Here is a 17879-nt window from a genome sequence, read left to right on the forward strand (position 1 = left end):
TACACTACTTGATTTCAAGTTAGGTTGGGAAGTTTGTAACCATACTGACTTCAATCTATTTACAAAGACCATCCCATTTCAAATGAAGCAAGTACAGATGAGAAGAATCAAGCTCACTACAAAACTCCCATATCTATTCCTAACATATGGGTCCAATCATTCTATTCTTGTTCCTAATTTTTTACATTAACCTGAACTTTTAATTTTGTGAAAATTACCTTTCCCAGCTTAGTAAGGCACAATCTGAGTCACAACGTTTTTACAGCTACACAGTACCTTAAAACTATTCTACTCCATTGACCTTTTAAAAATTATTCTGATGAAGAAAGGCAATATTGGCAAAAACCAGGTCTAGAATCCAAGACTTCTGTCTTCTAGTACAGTCATCTTTCTCACACTATGCTACTACATTCACAGTGCAAACCGAAAATAGGATCAAATAGGAAAGATTTCCCAGTCATCTCTGACACCTAAGTATTAGTTTCCTACAACATTCATTCTGCACTAAGTATTTGCCTGAGGTAGTCTATTAAAAATAAACTGGATACTGAAGGAGAGAATACCCTATGTATTCAGGTCTATCCTACTCCCTCACCTACACCAGGGTAACCGTCCCATCTCTGGTTCCTTACCACGGCTCTGCTGCCCTACTGCTCCCTCTCTGACATCTGGAAGCAGATGAACAACGCTGGACGCCTGATTCAAGATTGCCAATTTATAGTTTGGCTAGAACAACAAACCGCAAATGGAACACAAAAAGATGGTCTGGGCCAATCTGTTTTTCTGGGAAATATGACAAGCAACAGCAACAGCTGTACACTTGTCAGCTGTACAGAGCTGAGGCAGAAAGAGCACATGTAGGTTTGAGAGAGACCAGCAGCTCATGTAAGCTTAACTTACAAGAGAACTGAAACTACTGGCTTGCATGGAGACCTTGAAGCAGATGTGCAGACAGGAGCAGAAGTACCTTGAGAGACAAGAGCTATTAAGAAGGGTAGTGAAAGAAACCAGTTCCTGCAGCTGCCGCAGACTCTGACAGCTCTATACTTCTAGCACATGTGTGTTATAGGAGGCGCTCTCCTCTGTTCACTGTGACTTGAAACTCACTGTGACCAAATGTGCCAGACTAGAATCATACACTTCATGCAGAACTTTTTATACAAATCAGGAAAAGTTCTTGGCATGGGTACTTAATCCAGGTATTCAAAGTCCTAAATGAAATATAAGATTTGAACACTGCTTTTGACATTGTAGTAAATGCATTTTAAAATAAAGAATAAAGGTATGGTTACTTCCCCTTCTTGAAACCACCAAAATAAAAAGAAGAAAGAGGAAAGGAAATTCATTTAAGATGAAACTACAAAATAGCTATAATCCCCAAACTATACCAATATAAGGAAATTTAAGTCAATTAAGTCAACAGAAGTCAAATTTAAGTCAAATGACTTTTCAGTAGCATTCATATTTCAAAAGACCAACCAACAATCTTTTGCTTGCAATTGAAAGAAAAAAAAAAAAACCTTCCCTTTAAGTTAAAAAGGACATCAAAGAGGGAAAAAGGAAACCAATTTTCTAACTACTGATCAGAATCATCTGAGTATAGACATATAAAAGCACAATATGTGAAGTACTGAGAGGATCCAACTGCTCAGGAAGTAGAGCCAAAGGAGAGAGAAAGAACTCTATGGGCAAACAACCACCTGGATTTTTAGTTAAGTACAATAAATTAGTATGTTTCTTTCTTCTCCCATCTAAAATCCACTGAAATGAGAATAAAAGAAATTAAGATAAAGAACCTGAGACCACAGATGAGAAAAGAGAAACTACCAGGACTGAGAAAACAGACATCCCAAGTGCCCGTGGAAGTCAGTCAAGTCTCACTACCTAATTCTCAAAGGATTCAAAAATCTACACCTCTGGGGCGCCTGGGTTGGCTCAGTGGGTTAAAGCCTCTGCCTTTGGCTCAGGTCATGATCCCAGGGTCCTGGGATTGAGCCCCGCATGCCTGCTTCCTGCTTCTCTGCCTGCTTGTGATCTCTGCCTGTCAAATGAATAAATAAAATCTTAAAAAAAAAAAAAAATCTACACCTCTGAATGACTTCCCAAGACAATGGTGAGGCATGAGGTTAACATCTAGATTGATTCCAAGACTGGGGGAAAAAAAAAAAATCCCTGGATTCTCAATACATGACACATAGCAACTACAAGAAACTATAGTTCCCCAACTACAGCAGGAGAATGAAAGCTAACTATAGAATACAAGACCCAAAGTAGGAGATTTGAGGACCCCAGGCACAGCAATGGGAAAGAAGAAAAGAAAATACAGGGATAAAAGATCCATGTACAGAAAAGGGCCCATCTGCCAACTTTCTTTACCAAGAAACTGGTAGACTCTTTTAAATCCAAATGACCCCAAGAATAGAACATCAAGAACCTTGTCCATGGATAAGCCCCAGCCTTAAACATAAAGCTTCCCATCAGCTTTTCAGCGCCTCGCTCATAAACATAATGCAACAGAAGAAAAAAATTTGCATGGTTAAAACAGAACACACCAGAAACAAATCCAAAAAAAAAACCCGAAAATATTTACAACATCCCAGAAGGACAATATCCTTGATACACAAAGAATTCTTAAAAACTGTGAAAAATCAAACACCAGTTAGAAAAATGGGTAAAGTTCTAAACCAGTATTTCACCAAAAGGATATTCAACTGAACTTTAAACAAACAAAACACTGCACATTATCAGAACAGAAGCAGCACCTTCCTAAGTTGTTTGTTTGTTTGTTTGTTTTAAGATTTTATTTATTTGACAGAGAAAGAGAGATCACAAGTAGGCAGAGAGACAGGAAGGGAAGCAGGCTCCCCACTGAGCAGAGCTGAGGCAGGGTTCCATCCCAGGACCCTGAGATCATAACCTGAGCTGAAGGCAGAGGCTTAACCCACTGAGCCACCCAGGCGCCCCAAGTTCTTTTTCTTTATTCCCATTTTAGTGGGTCTTAGGAGGGAAGAGAAACACGTGTTTAATTCACATTTTTTAACTAGAAATCCAGGTTAGTTCTCTGTACTACTGCTTTCTCTCCTTAGGCTTTACTTTATCTCTACATTAAGAAATCACTACTTACCCCAGATTGGCAGAAACTCAAAACCTTGACAACGTACTGTTGGTGAAGCTGTGAGGAAACAAGTACTTTCATACACTGCTAGTAGGAACGCAAAATTTTACAAGCTCTAAGGAGGGCAATCTGGCAATATCTAACTCGGTTACATATGCATTTATCTTCTGATCTAGCAATCCCATTTCTAGCTTCTCACCCTGAAGGTATGTCCCTAAAACACATGCACAGACAGAAGATTCTGAGGAGACAGCAGAGCAGGAAGCACTGGCAGAACTGGCCTCCCCACCTAAATAATTGTGCTTGTGGAGTCTGTCTCAGGGAACTGCTCTGGAACTCTGGAGTTTACTGAAGGCTTGCAACTTCCAAGACGAAGACCAGGACAGTACTGTGGTTAATTTCAGCTCTGAGCAAAGTGAACAGTCACCTTTCCTACCACACCCCACCCCCGGTCACAGGCAAGGCACTTGTTCTCGGAGCAGCTTACACAGAGCTTGCAGGAACCAGGGTGGCCATACGTGACTGTCCTCCGAATACTGGGACCTTGTACTCTGATCGCTGCTTCCCATCCAAGAGGTACAGACACAGAGAAGGGTAGTCACTGCTGTCAGACCTTCCCCATGATAAGCCCTTCCCCCACTCAAGTTGAAGAAATTTCAAGGGGCTTTAAAGGGCCTATGCCCTTTCCCTCCCTTTATTTCTCACTTTTCCTCCCTATGGGAGCCCAACATTAAAGACTAGGAGATTGAAGAACAACTATACATACAGGGGAAATCAGAAAGACTGTATATGCCCAGGGCAAGTCTTGAAGAAGACCTTAAATTTTTACCTCAGGCTGATGATCCTTGTCAGAGAGCCTACAATACCTCCCAAAAAACAATAATAAAAAGCAGCAAGACACGGGGAAGGGGGAAAATCTGATTTCCAGAATTAACATATTAGAATAACCAGTTTTCAGCAAACAACAAAACAAAACAAAAACTTTAACCATACAAAAAACCCGTAAAGTATGGCCTTTTTTTTTTTTTTTTTTTAAAGATTTTATTTATTTGACAGAGAGAGACACAGCAACAGAGGAACACAAGCAGGGGGAATGGAAGAGGGAGAAACAGGCTTCCCGCTGAGCAGGGAGCCCTAAGCGGGGCTTGAACCCAGGACCCTGGAATCATGACCTGAGCCAAAGATAGATGCTTAATGACTGAGCCACCCAGGTGCCCCAAAAGTATGTCCTTTAAAGGAAAAAAAGAAATAAAAGAAACTGTCCATAAAAAAGCTCTGATGGCAGATACACTAGCCAAAGATTTTTAAATGTCTAGCTTAAAGATGCTCAAAAAACAAAGAAAACAAAGGAAGATGTAGAGAAGGTCAAGAAAATATAATCGAAATATGAACAAAATGGAAATATCAATAAATAGGAAACCTAAATAGAAACCATGAAGAAATTCTGGACCTGAAAAGTGTAGTAACTGAAATGAAAAACTCACTAGAGCAATTCAAAGACTCATTTGAGCAGGAAGAAATAATCCATGAACTTTAAGATAGGACAATGGAAATTATCTTGTCTGAGGAACAGAGAGAAAAAAGATGGAAGAAAAGTGACCAGAGCCTAAGGGACCCATGGGACACCAACAAGTAGAGCAAGATATGCATTGTGGGAGTCCCAGTAAGAGAGACAAAGGCAGAGAGAATATATGAAGAAATAATGGCTGAAAACTTGCCAAATTTGATTAAAGACATGAATATAATAAACATTTATAAAGCTCAACAACCTCGATGTAATGAACTCAACGGGCACCCATGCCAGGATACATTATATTCAAACTTCCAAAAGACAAAGAGGGAATTTTGAGAACAGCAAAACAAAGGTGATTATCACATTAAGGGATCCTAACATTTTGAGCAGATTTCTCATGAGAAACTTTGGAGTCTAGAGGGCAGTGAGCTGAGCTGATGTATTTAAAGGGCTCAAAGAAAAACAACAACAGCCCTGTCAATTAAGAATCCTATATCCAGCAAAACTCCTTCAAAGGTAAGGGAGAAATCGTAAAATTCCCAGATAAACAAAGGCTGAAAAGTTGATCACTAGAGCCATCCTAGAGGAAATGGAGGGGGAACAACAACAACAACAACAACAACAAAACACAAAACACTAGACAGTTAACTCAAAACCATAATGAGAAATAAAGATCTCAGTAAAGATCTTCAGATCAAGGGCAACGGTTTTCAGGGAACTGTACTAAAGGAACTGCACCCAAGAATCTTTATCTATTCATATCTGGACCTGACTCCAGTAACAAGATTCTGGAGTCAAACTGATGCCACACTGGGATGAGACTGTGAGTGCTGGAATTAAGTGCATACATCTTACATATGGAAGGGATGTGAACTGTGATTGCTAGAAGGCAGACTATGCATACAATCTCCAAATACAGTTGCTTTCAATTTCATGCACCCTGTTTCTCACATTAAGACTAATTCTTCTCTCCTTATATCTGGGCCAGCATAAATGCTCTGGTTGATCAAGAGTGCAGAAGTAGAAGTGATGTTCTAGGATTTCTGAGATAAATCTTAAAAGCTTTGCAGCTCCCACTTGACCTTTTGGAATGCTCACTTTTGGGATACTCCCTTTCAGAACCCAACTGACATGTTCTAGAAGTTCCTGCCAAATAGGTCACAAATAAGCATTTCAGCTGGAATGTAAGCTAGAGCCTGAGGTGAGCCCTGAGCTGACAACCAGCATCAGTTGCCAGGTATAATGTGTGAGCTACCTTGGATGCTGCGTTACTTTCAACTTTCAAATGACTCTAGCCCCAACTTCCATCTGCAACTGCTTGAAAGACTCGCCAAGGGAGAGCTCCAACAACTAATTCAATTCTACTCACAGAACCTCAAGAAATAATAAATTTATGTTTTAATTAAAACACACACATACACAGTAAGTTATGATGGCACTCTTTGGAATCGCACAATCCTGTAAACATAGTGAAGACGCATAGTGCAGAAACCATTAGGCATCTACACAACGGAACACTCTGCAGTTATAAAAAGGAAATGAGGAAGGTCTCTATGAACTGATGGAGAGATATCAAAGCTATCTTAAGTGAAAAAAGCAATGTGGGAAAAAAATTCAATGTTAGGCAAACTTCTGTGCAACAAAGAAGAGTAACTAATACATGTACATGTATGTATCTGCAAATAGAAAAAAAAAACAAGAAAGGATAAACTTCAAATTAAGGTTTATATACATGTTGCTTGTAGGTAGTTAAAATGTGGTTAAAAAAAGGAAAAAGGTATTCGAATGTACCTTTTAATATAGTTTTTGACTTGCACAATATTACTGAATACATATCCAAAAATAAAACAAGAATTAGGGGGAAATCCCTACTAAAATTAAATATAAATGGACACAAATGAATGTAACTATATACCAGATACAAATACACACATGCCTATGCATGTGCAGGTACACACATGCGTACATATATATGTATGCACACACACAGGGACCCAGAAGCAATGATACCTCCATAGCAAAAAAGCAGACTCAACCCCCAGATTTTGGGTTTCTTACTATTATTCCTCCATGAAGAGAAACAAGAGCTCCTTGGAGAAAAATCTGAGTTCCAGGTCTGGGACAGGGAAAGTACAAGGTGAACCTAGAATATCTTGTCATGCCAGACTAAGGAAGTGCTCAAAAACTGATACGAACACATAAAAAGGCAAAGAAGCCAGCTTGAAAGGGCTTCTCCTGGTCAGATTTGGATCTGAGAATCAAAATGGATAATGATGTAACAGATCACAGTACCTTACATCTAAAAAGGATGCCAAAGTATATATAAATAATTACATTCTGAAAATATCAACCCAAGATCACTTAATTAACACAGATAAAAAGGTACTCTTAAAATGGAGAAACTATCTGACCTCACCTTAAATGTTCAAACTTAGTATCACCGACAAAAGGACAAGCAGACGTCTGTGCTTCCTGATGTGCTTCACCGAGTACACAATACTTACATGTATTTCCACCAAATATAACTAGAACCTCATTATGAGGAACTTTAGAAAAAGCCAACATATAAGACGTACACCAAAACATTCAAAGAAAAGAGTAAATATGATAAAACTACCAACACAGGAAACAAAAAAAAACCTTAGCACTGCTGAACCCCAAAAATCTAAAATTTCAATTTATTTTTGTTTGTGTATTTGACTTGATGTGTTTTATCACGTATTTAGTTTTGGGGTCCATTTTGTATCTTGGAGGTTTTTCCCAAATTTCCTCATCTGTCCCACTAAGATGGTAACTGCACCCACAAAACAAGAGACTGTAAGAACAGAGCAGCAAACAAGAGCTCCTCAAAAGTTTTAATGAAATTAAGAATTCTTAACTAACAATTCAAATAGACAGCCGGATTATTAACTTGAGGTACTAATGATGCCAAATGATAATAACAATGAACATTTACTATCTACCAGGAAATTTTCTAAGCACTTCGGGTGAATGAACACGTTTATTCCCACATCCTTGAGTGAGGTACTAATACAAACCCAATTTACACATGAAAAACAGAAAGAGTATTAAGTAACTTCACACAGCTAGAAAAAGGCAAAGCCAGAAATCAAACTGGGCTTCAGGCTTCAGAGCCTAAGTCTCCAACCATCACTCTGCACATCTTTAACCTCTCAAAAAGTAGAATGAAAAATCAAACAGGAAAATAATAAAGTCAGAAGATCGATCCAGGTCGTCTAACATCCAACCAACTAGAAACAGACTTGAAAAAAAAAGGGAGAAACTACCAAACACGTAATTTCCCAAACTGAAATTTATGACTATGCGAACTGAAAGAATGCACCCATACAACAAAGGAAAAGAAATAGCCGTACCGAGGTATGGTACTGTGACGTAACAGAGCACTAGGGGTTAAGAATAAAGTCTAAAAACTTTCAGAAAGAAAAAAGATGAAAAGTACCTAGAATAGTTTCCCAGACTTTTAAATTTTTTTGCCTTTCATGATACTAATATTTTTGCAGAGTCTAGTTAACTGCTTTCCAGAATTAGAATGGCATTAGTCTTCTCAATAGCAACACCTGAAAGGAGACAAATGAAGCAGTGACTTTAAGATTCTGAAAATTATTTCACTCAGACTATATACCCAAACTATTACATAGTCACACATTTTATCGAAGTATAGGCAAAGTATCAAAAACTTTCCTTCCTCTGCACCCTCTAGAAGGAACACAAGGTCCACTGAAACAAAGGAGCAAACAGAAAAGAAGAAAAAACAAACAGAAAGACCCCAAGATAAAGGAAATAAGCTCTCTCACAGGAGAGAAGTGGAGAAAAATCCTTGGATAATGTTTAACAGGTCTAGAAGATACGTGGCACAGACTGGAAGAGGGGAGTAGAGGACGCAAGGAGAAGAGGAAGAGGGTGGAAAATGGTAAGGAGTAAACAGATAAGGTTTCTTGATGTGTTGTATCAGGTGGAAAACAGTGTTGTGTTCAGACAGTTTTATAATTCTTTTTCAAGGTTGGGAAGAACTGACAGGAACTTAGAAAATCAAATAAGCGAACAGATGGAGGCAATTTTTAACTACGAGACAAATACACAACAGAAAATGTAATCCACAGTCATAAACAATGAGTATCAAGATCATCATTTTAAAAAGACGTTCAAAAAGTATAAGGATAAAAATGAAGACAGGTGATATATATAAAACCTCATCTTTCATAATAAACAGTTAATAGTTAACATTTTGAAAAATTTAAAAGAATATAAGCATATTACTTATAAATATGGAAGTAAATGTAATAAGCTACGAGTGTTGAAAGCAGCTGTCTCAAGAAAATAAAAACTAGGAGTTGGGGAGAGTTGAGGCAAGAGAATAATGATATTTATTATAAAACTCTAAGTACTAGGGCGCCTGGGTGGCTCAGTGGGTTAAAGCCTCTGCCTTCAACTCAGATCGTAATCCAGGGTCCTGGGATGGAGCCTCGAACTGGGCTCTCTGCTCAGCAGGGAGCCTGCTTCCCCTCCTCTCTCTGCCTGCCCCTCTGCCTACTTGTGATCTCTGTCTGTCAAATAAAAAAAAAAAACACTGGAAGTACTTTTTTCAAAATATATACATATTATTACTTTGATCTAATTTATTTAAATTTTACTTAAAAATTTTTGTGAAGATTTTATTTATTTGACAGAGAGATCCCAAGTAGGCAGAGAGGCAGGCAGAGGGAGAGGGGGAAGCAGGCTCCCTGCTGAGCAGAGAGCCTGTAGCTCAGATCCCAGGACCCTGAGATCATGACCTGAGCTTAAGGCAGAGGCTTTAACCCACTGAGCCACCCAGGCGCCCCAAAATTTTACTTAAATTTTAATTAAAATTAAAATTTTTAATTTTTAATTAAACTATTTTAAAGGAAGAAATGTCTTCAGAGCACAGGACACATCAGCCTAGTGAAAAAGTATTCTGTGAGAACATATCCCGACTGAAGTTGCTGCCTCCCTTAGATGACTTTCTCTGCTATTTCCCCACACTGTTCCTCCCTTGACAACAGTTTCAACTAGAAGTCACTCCATTCTTTGATGAATAATAAAAAAAAAGATTTCAGTATAGGACCTATGCACTGTATGAATCCACCATATAGACAAAACACTAAAAAGGCAGATGACTGAGACAAATCAGAGAACTCCGGAAACAGCTTAATAGTTCAGCAAATAAATATGACAATAAACCTGTAAAAGAAATAAAAACCGGGACACCTGGGTGGCTCAGTTGGTTAAGCGGCTGCCTTCGGCTCAGGTCATGATCCCAGCGTCCTGGGATCGAGTCCCACATCGGGCTCCTTGCTCAGCAGGAAGCCTGCTTCTCCCTCTGCCTGCCACTCTGCCTGCCTGTGCTCACTCTCTCTGACCAAAAAATAAATAAATAAAAATTAAAAAAAAAATAAAAATAAAAACCACAGAAGACCTGGAGAGAAATAGAAATAGCTAGTGACAACATCACTGACACAGAAAGCAGAGAGTTATGGAAAACAAAACAGAAATGGCAGCAATCAGAAAAAAAGATAAATTACGGAAAACAAAGGCTAATTGCTTTTCCCAAACAAGAGAACAGAATCGAAACAACAAATCAAAATTATCAAAGATAGTAAAAGAAAAAAAAGTGGGGACAAGGGTGGCAGAAATCTTACTGGTCTCAGAATTATGCACAGAATACACAGGTATTACTTTGGACACATCTCTGTGCATGCTGGGGGGTGGGGGGGTGGTAAGGTGTCTTCAGAACACTTAGAAGGGAAAAAGACTGGGACTCAAATGTATATCCTCAAATATTCAGACTCAAGACCCAACCAAGAGATTAATAAAGAATTCAGGAATGGACAAGCTGTGGTGTTTTATGCTTACACACACACACACACACACACACACGTAGTATATACACTACACAAAATATTATTTCATTTAATTGAAGAAAAACTATAGGAATTATTGCTATGGTATGGTATATAATTAACAGAAATGTCAGCAATGTGAAAATGATATAACCATCCACCATCTGGGATGAGAATGTCATGATCACGTTTCTATATAAAAAGAACAAGGGAGGGGCACCTGGGTGGCTCAGCTGGTCAAGCACCTGCCTTTGACTCGGATCATGATCCCAGGGTCATGTTCACATGTGTGTGTGCTCTAATAAATAAAATCTTAAAAAAAAAAAAAAAAAAAGGACAAGGGAGACTGATGGAAGAGAATAGACAGTAGAAATAAGCCAGATAACCCTGGTCTTTTAAAGCAAAGTACAGAGGTTCTGAAACACGAATGTTATTATTCCCTTTTACCCTACACAGCTCCTAGATTGCTATCAAAGCCCTGTTCAGGTATCATCCTTCTCCAGGAATCTCTCAATGCTCCATCTCGAAGCTAATTTAATCATTCCCTCCCTCTGTATTTCTTCCATGCTTTGATGATACTTCTAATACTACAATGTAGTACATGGCACTGCAATTACTTACTTGTGTCTATCTTCCTAATTAGCTTGAAGAGTCTAGTGAAAATACAGACTTTGAAGTCCAGAAGACCTGGGTGCAAACCCAGCTCTACCACATACAAACTATGTGACCCCGGGGATGGCACTTAAAGCCCTCCCCCAGATGCTATCAACCTACTATCATCCCCACTGATCACCCATGTTCTCAACTCAAAGCCGGTACTCTAAGGTTTTCCAAAATTAAAACTATTCCTCTACACTTTCCCTTAAACAAAGCTCTATTCCTTTTGAGCTCAATTAGATAATTTAATTGACTAATACAATTTTAGAAGGAAATGACCAAGAACCGTACAACTCCGGTACATGTGCTGAATGGGACAACGGAACGAAAGAGTAACGGAGGAATGTGTTCAGGAGGTATTTACAGCAGGTAACCTCCTTCGGCTACACCGAACTCCCCAGGTAATACCAACCAGTGGCTGCCACTTCTTATCTTCAATAATGGAATTAAAGAATATTAAAGCAGAAGGAATCCACAGACTCTTTGGTTCAAACTGCTCACATGAACAGCAACCTAAGTGCAAAAAAATTAAAAGCAACGGACTCGGCTCTTCCAATTCCTAACCCATCAAGGTTTTTACTGTGGTAAAAGAGACACCTCTATCATCTTTTGCATTACATTCTTACACGTTACATTACATTACAACCTTGTACATTACTGAAGAGACTCCTGTCTCTTTATCATCTTTTACATTACTGGGCACCGGGGCACACACAGTTTTCTCCCACACTGGCCTTTTCACATAACTGCTATTACCCTACTACAAATTTGGCATCATCAATGTAATCTTTCATCCAACAGAACATACCCACCCACACCTCTATGCCCTTGCTTTTAAGCCAGTATGCCTTGCTTTTCTTACTTTATTAACAACCTGCTCCTGTTTAAGCCCAGATCAAGTCTCACCATTTCAATGAAACCTTTTAAGAGAACGCAAAACCATAACATCCTTCTATGTTCTACTACATTCTGTTAACTGGTAACAGTCATTTGATATATATCATCTACAACAACTCTTCAATGTAGATTTAATCTCCCCAACAACATTAACGTCTGTGGGTTAGAAACTGTATATTCTTCTAAGTATTCTATTCAAACACCCTACCTGAGCATCCAGCTAGACCTAGAGCTGACTCAATCAGTACCTAAATGCATGCATGAATGAACTGTGTATTTGGTCTCGGTTCTACAGAGGGAAGAGTTGCGCAATTAAAAGCAGATTAGGGAACGCTAACTGCAACTGAGAGTCCTAACCATCGCTTGCAGGAAATGAACAGCATTTTTTAAAAAAATTCAGTTTAAAGGTAAAATTCTTCTCAACACGCCAATAAAACAGGTAAAACCATGCCAATAAAAAGAAAGTTAAATCAACTTCCATAAGTTTTATAGTATATATATGGCATACAACAAAAGGTCTGGAGTATAAACTGAGAAAGATACTCCATTTGCCAGCAGGACCTGCTCAGAGTTTGGCAAATATAGGATCATCATTAGGAAAAATGTCCTCAGAAAAGGTAAGCCAAGTAACTTAAATAACCACCAGCAAGATGAGCTGCAGGTTGCCTATTTTCTAACTATCATGTCTAAGTAAAATTTCTGCTACATGAAAAAAGGTGCTCAAGAAGCCAAAAGGAAACACTTAAATTAAGCCTGCATTGTTCAATAATCACAGCTACTTAAAAAGGACAAAAGCATCTCTAACAAAATAAAAAGAGTGGGATAGGAAATGTTCCCACAACACAATACAGAGTAAGTTTTAACGTTGCTCAACAAGCATATTTACCAGATTAAATTATTGAAATACTGAATTCTATAAATCATCAGAAACAATCCTTGATGAACCTACAAAATGAACATCTGTATCCATCAATTTGTGGAATAAACATTCCTGAAAAGCTCAGTTTATATCAAGATCATACTTTGTATTAGGGAAAGTCATTATTTTCTACTATCACCTATTTGTGGCAATTCTTATCACTTCATTCTTTTTTCCATATACTTTTTTTTTTTTAAGATTTTATTTAATTGAGAGGGAGAGGGAAAAGCAGACTCCTCACTGAACAGGGAGCCAGGCACCGGGCTTGATTCCAGGAACCGGGAATTAACAACTGAGAGGAAGGCAGACCATTAACCCACTAAGCCACCCAGGTGCCCCAGAAGTTAATTTTTTTTTTTTAAAGATTTTATTTATTTTTTTGACAGAGAGATAAAGATCACAAGTAGGCAGAGAGGCAGGCAGAGAGAGATGGGGTGGGGGTAGCAGGCTCCCCACTGAGCAGGGAGCCCAATGTGGGGCTCCATCCCAGGACCCTGGGATCATGACCTGAGCTGAAGGCAGACGCTTAACCCACTGAGCCACCCAGGCATCCTCAGAAGTGTTAATTTTTTATGTTAAATATCAGCACACTGAAATGATTCATAAAATGTACTACAAGAGTTTTTAAAATATTGCCCTAAAGGTCTCTTTGTGGTTTAAAATGGGGGAGGAGGGTGTAACTTGTTTTCCCCTCTTTTGATAATATACTTACGGAATTGGACATTTTTCTATGCTTTACGGTAAGTGCACCGAACAGCACCCTCAGTGTTATTTAAAAAGAGCTACCTCTCTATGTTCACTGGAGTTATTGGCACACCATTTAGGACCCTAAGGGAACAAACATCTACTCTCATCTTTTACAGATAAGGAAACCCAGTGAAGTGAAATTGTTTGCCAAACGCCATAAAACAAAGCAACAGTACAGCCAGAACTCGGTCTCTTTTCATTACACTCTACAGGCCACTCATCTACCAGACCTCTCTCATAAGCTAACCAATTAAACCAACAATTTACAATCCCTTATACGTAAAAATGTTATAACCACAAAACCATTACAGGGGATCTATTTTGACCTTGTTTTCAAAGAGCAGTGATATTCCTTGTGAACAGTGGCAAAATTCTATAAAACAAATGCCTAGGGTTAAGAATATACACTAGGAATCACAAGCAAATCAAAATCCATACTGGGACCAATCCTGGATATCTTAACAAATGAATGTACTTCACATATTGGGGAAAATATTCAGAAACTGTGAGAGAGAAAGTATTGGAGATGCAGTAACTTTCCTCCACCCAAGTGGAAAAATTTTTGCAGCCACTTAAAATACAAGCACATCATGCATAAATATTCATGTCTTTGACATATTCATAATCTTTAAAAAAAACACTGCAAAGATGCCCACTTTTTGGCTTTTGTTTCCTACTTATTATTTTACCCTTTCCCATTATTTTATTATTCTTTTTATTATTTTATAGAGCCTATCAACCAGCTTTCCATCAACTTTTTTGTCTCCCCAACTCCACTCCCAAAAATACCCCATTAGCTTTATTTCTCGTTCTATATTTTTGGCTTTTTTATTGTTAAGATTATTTTAAACACATACATTCCTCATAGCTCATCAATTAACTATGAAAGCTCTTAATGGTGCGCCACAACTGACAGAGAACACTTCTCCGTCACTGTAATTTGTGTAAACCCTGTATTATATACAGAAAATAATTCTGATACAGTAATTCACAGCTTTATGAGAAAATAAAGATGTTCAGCAACATGGGTATGTCCCTGTGAAAACAAATACTTTGTTTCAATCTGTTTCAATTAATTAAGAAGTTAACTCATCTTACAGAAGAATGCTGAACAGGACATAATGTGACTGCTCATACTGAACAGCTAGGAAAGGGGAACAGAATGGTGGCCAAGTAAACTCCAACTATGGTCATATATGGCAGGTCAGCTCCCAAGGAAAACTAAATAAATCCCATGTGGTGATATAAACGGGGTATCTTTGTAATTTATAGTATGAGAGTATGCCAATAATAATATAAGGACCTAGAGGTCAGTGATTTAACTAGTACAAATGAGTCTTATAAAATTCAACATACTGAGTATCCCCTGTCATCAATGAATCGCAAATGGCAAAACATCCCCACGGGGTTGGAAGATAGTGAAGCAGAGTACAGAATGACCAAAACACAGACCAAGGGAGGTAAGCAGTTTTCATCACTATCAGGTAAGGGGGAGAAGGCCTCAGCGCCAAGGGTAATTCAATCTCTACATTCTTGGGGGCAATTTTAGAGACTTGATTCCATGTGTGTCTCAGTCAATTTTATGACCAAATAAATACCAGAGACTAGGTAGCTTATAAACGAGAAAAATCCATTTCTGACAGTTCTGGAGATGAGGGCCACAACCACTGGGTGAGGTCTTCCTCGTCACAGAATTCTCACTGTGAGCTTACAGGGCGAAAAGGCTGGGGAGCTCTGCAGAGCCTCTTGTGTAAGGGCACCAGTCCCACCCCTCAGGGTCCTCCCCTCATGACCTGCCTCCCAAAGGGCCCATCTTCTGATACCATTGCCTTGGACATCAGGTTTTCAAAAGAGGAATTTGGAAGGAACACAGTCAGACCACAGCAGTATGTAAAGCACTTCTGGAACAGAGCCTGAACTTCAACAGTAGTCAGTCTATTTGTTTACTTTTATATAGGACAATAGCCTCTGCTCTGGAATTTTCTCTGTTGGAGGGGGGAATGTGAGGCAGAGGATGGAGTAATGGTATCTGCTCTAGGAATCCACACACTAGATGGAGAAATACACCTGAGCCACAGTTTTTGTGGTTTTTTTTTTTAAATTAAGATTTATTTATTTATTTATTTGACAGATGAGATCACAAGTAGCCAGAGAGGCAGGCAGAGAGGGGGAAGCAGGCTTCCTACTGAGCAGAGAGCTGGATGTGGGGCTCAATCACAGGACCCTGGGATCATGACCTGAGCTGAAGGCAGAGGCTTTAACCCACTGAGCCACCCAGGTGCCCCTAAGCCACAGCTTTTTATCCAAGACAAGTTCAGCTGTATAATGCCCACATGCAACATAGAACTATATACGTTTTGCAATGGCCCTATATAAACACGTAAGTCAAATAAAGAGAAAAAAACGTAGTAAACTCAGATTTCAGAATAATTATTACAATGAACTCTAACCACTACAGTTAGTAACTATTCACACTTGCTGGCTTAGAGCAAAATATTATGATAAATCTACATATGCCACAGCTAAAATTCTCAATAACCTTAATGTCCTAAAATAGGTGACTTCTCAATATACATGTTTCCAAGTCCCCTGACTTGCAGAACATGACCAAAGTTGGATAATGAGCTCTAGTAACAATGTCAATGTGGGTACAGCCCACATGGCTTATACCTGTTATCATCAGCTTCCTTTCAGGTTCTGTAAGATCTACATATTGTTCCTATCACATTTATTCTTGTTGTCACCATGCTTTAGCTAGTCCAGAAACTATTTATCGAAGGTTCAGCTGAATTTTACCGAAGTTCTTAAGTCGCTTTAAAATGTAAATGAGAACAAAAGTACTGCTCTTATGGTGCAGTAACCAGACTTCATTAGGCTTAAAATGTGTTCAAAAACTAGAGACTAGTCTTAATGAAACCAATGTCATATGACTTTACAGCTTTCAAATAAAAGTATGAAATACTCAAAATACTGCATTAAACTTAAAAACCTAGGGAATGATTTTAAATAGATCTTCAAAAAAATTAAACATATCTTTATGTTTGACATCAAGATACCCATTTACTTCACAGCACCATGCGAAAGTAGAGCACATACTTGATACTGACTGAATGAGTAACTATATTCTCCTCCTAATATACCCTTCCTCTTGCCCAAATTTGGGGATAACATGTAGAGATTTTTCTTTCTACAATTCTCTTACTGCTCAAACTAACAATGGCAGCTCTGAACAGGTAGCTAATGGTATTTCAAGTAAGGCTCACTATGTTTCTTCTCCTCTCCACCGCCCCCCCCAAACATACCTGTAACTCAGGCATGTGTGCACGCGCATACACACCCACCCACCCACCCCACCCCCAGGCTTAGGCTGTCAGCTATCAGAATTAAACTTAAAGACAACGAAATATATAAAATTTAATTCACTAAAAAGTAGAAAATGGGGTGGGGATCACAAAATTGAGAAAACAAATTCCAAGATTTGTTATTTTTTAAAGATTTATTTATTTTTAGAGAGTGAGTGAACGGCAGAGCAGGAGGGCAGGGCAGAAGGTAAGAGAATCCCAAGCCAACTCTCCACTGAGCACAGAGCAGAGCCCACAGCTGGCTCAATCCCAAGACCATGAGATCACGACCTGAGCTGAAATCGAGAGTCAGACACTCAACCAATGCCCCCCTACACAAGACTGTTTTTTTTTTTCTTTCTTTTTAAAGATTTTATTTACTTATTTGACAGACAGAGATCACAAGTAGTCAGAGAGGCAGGCAGAGGGGCAGGGCGGAGCAGGCTCCCTGCTGAGCACAGAGCCCAGGACGCTGGGATCATGACCTGAGCTGAAGGCAGAGGCTTTAACCCACTGAGCCACCCAGGCGCCCCAAGATTTGTTATTTTTTAATATAAACCTAGACTAGTTACTTGGTGGACAATAGCTGGTGCCTTTCTGCCGCCATTTGAGGTAAAACATATTTAAATGGTTTAATGTTTCATTCATAGTCTCAGGAAAATGGGGAAAATGGTATGTACATTATATTCTTAAAGGATTTACTTTTTAATAAAATTCTTAAAGTTTTTAGGGGCATGTGACTCTTGGTTTCTGATCAGGCCATGATCTGGGGGGTTCTGGGATAAAGCCCAGTGTTGAGCTCTACACCCAG

At 38.8% G+C, this 17879-nt stretch overlaps 1 protein-coding gene across 1 annotated transcript in view; it reads right to left on the reverse strand.

Moving 5' to 3' along the window:
- Positions 1 to 17879, reverse strand: part of ZNRF2 (zinc and ring finger 2) — a 95453-nt gene that overhangs the window by 42029 nt on the left and 35545 nt on the right. The gene's annotated exons all lie outside the window — the stretch shown is intronic.

Source organism: Lontra canadensis, unplaced genomic scaffold (genome assembly GCF_010015895.1).
Source record: "Lontra canadensis isolate GAN:19392208 unplaced genomic scaffold, GSC_riverotter_1.0 scaffold2, whole genome shotgun sequence".
Classification (NCBI taxonomy): Eukaryota; Metazoa; Chordata; class Mammalia; order Carnivora; family Mustelidae; genus Lontra; species Lontra canadensis.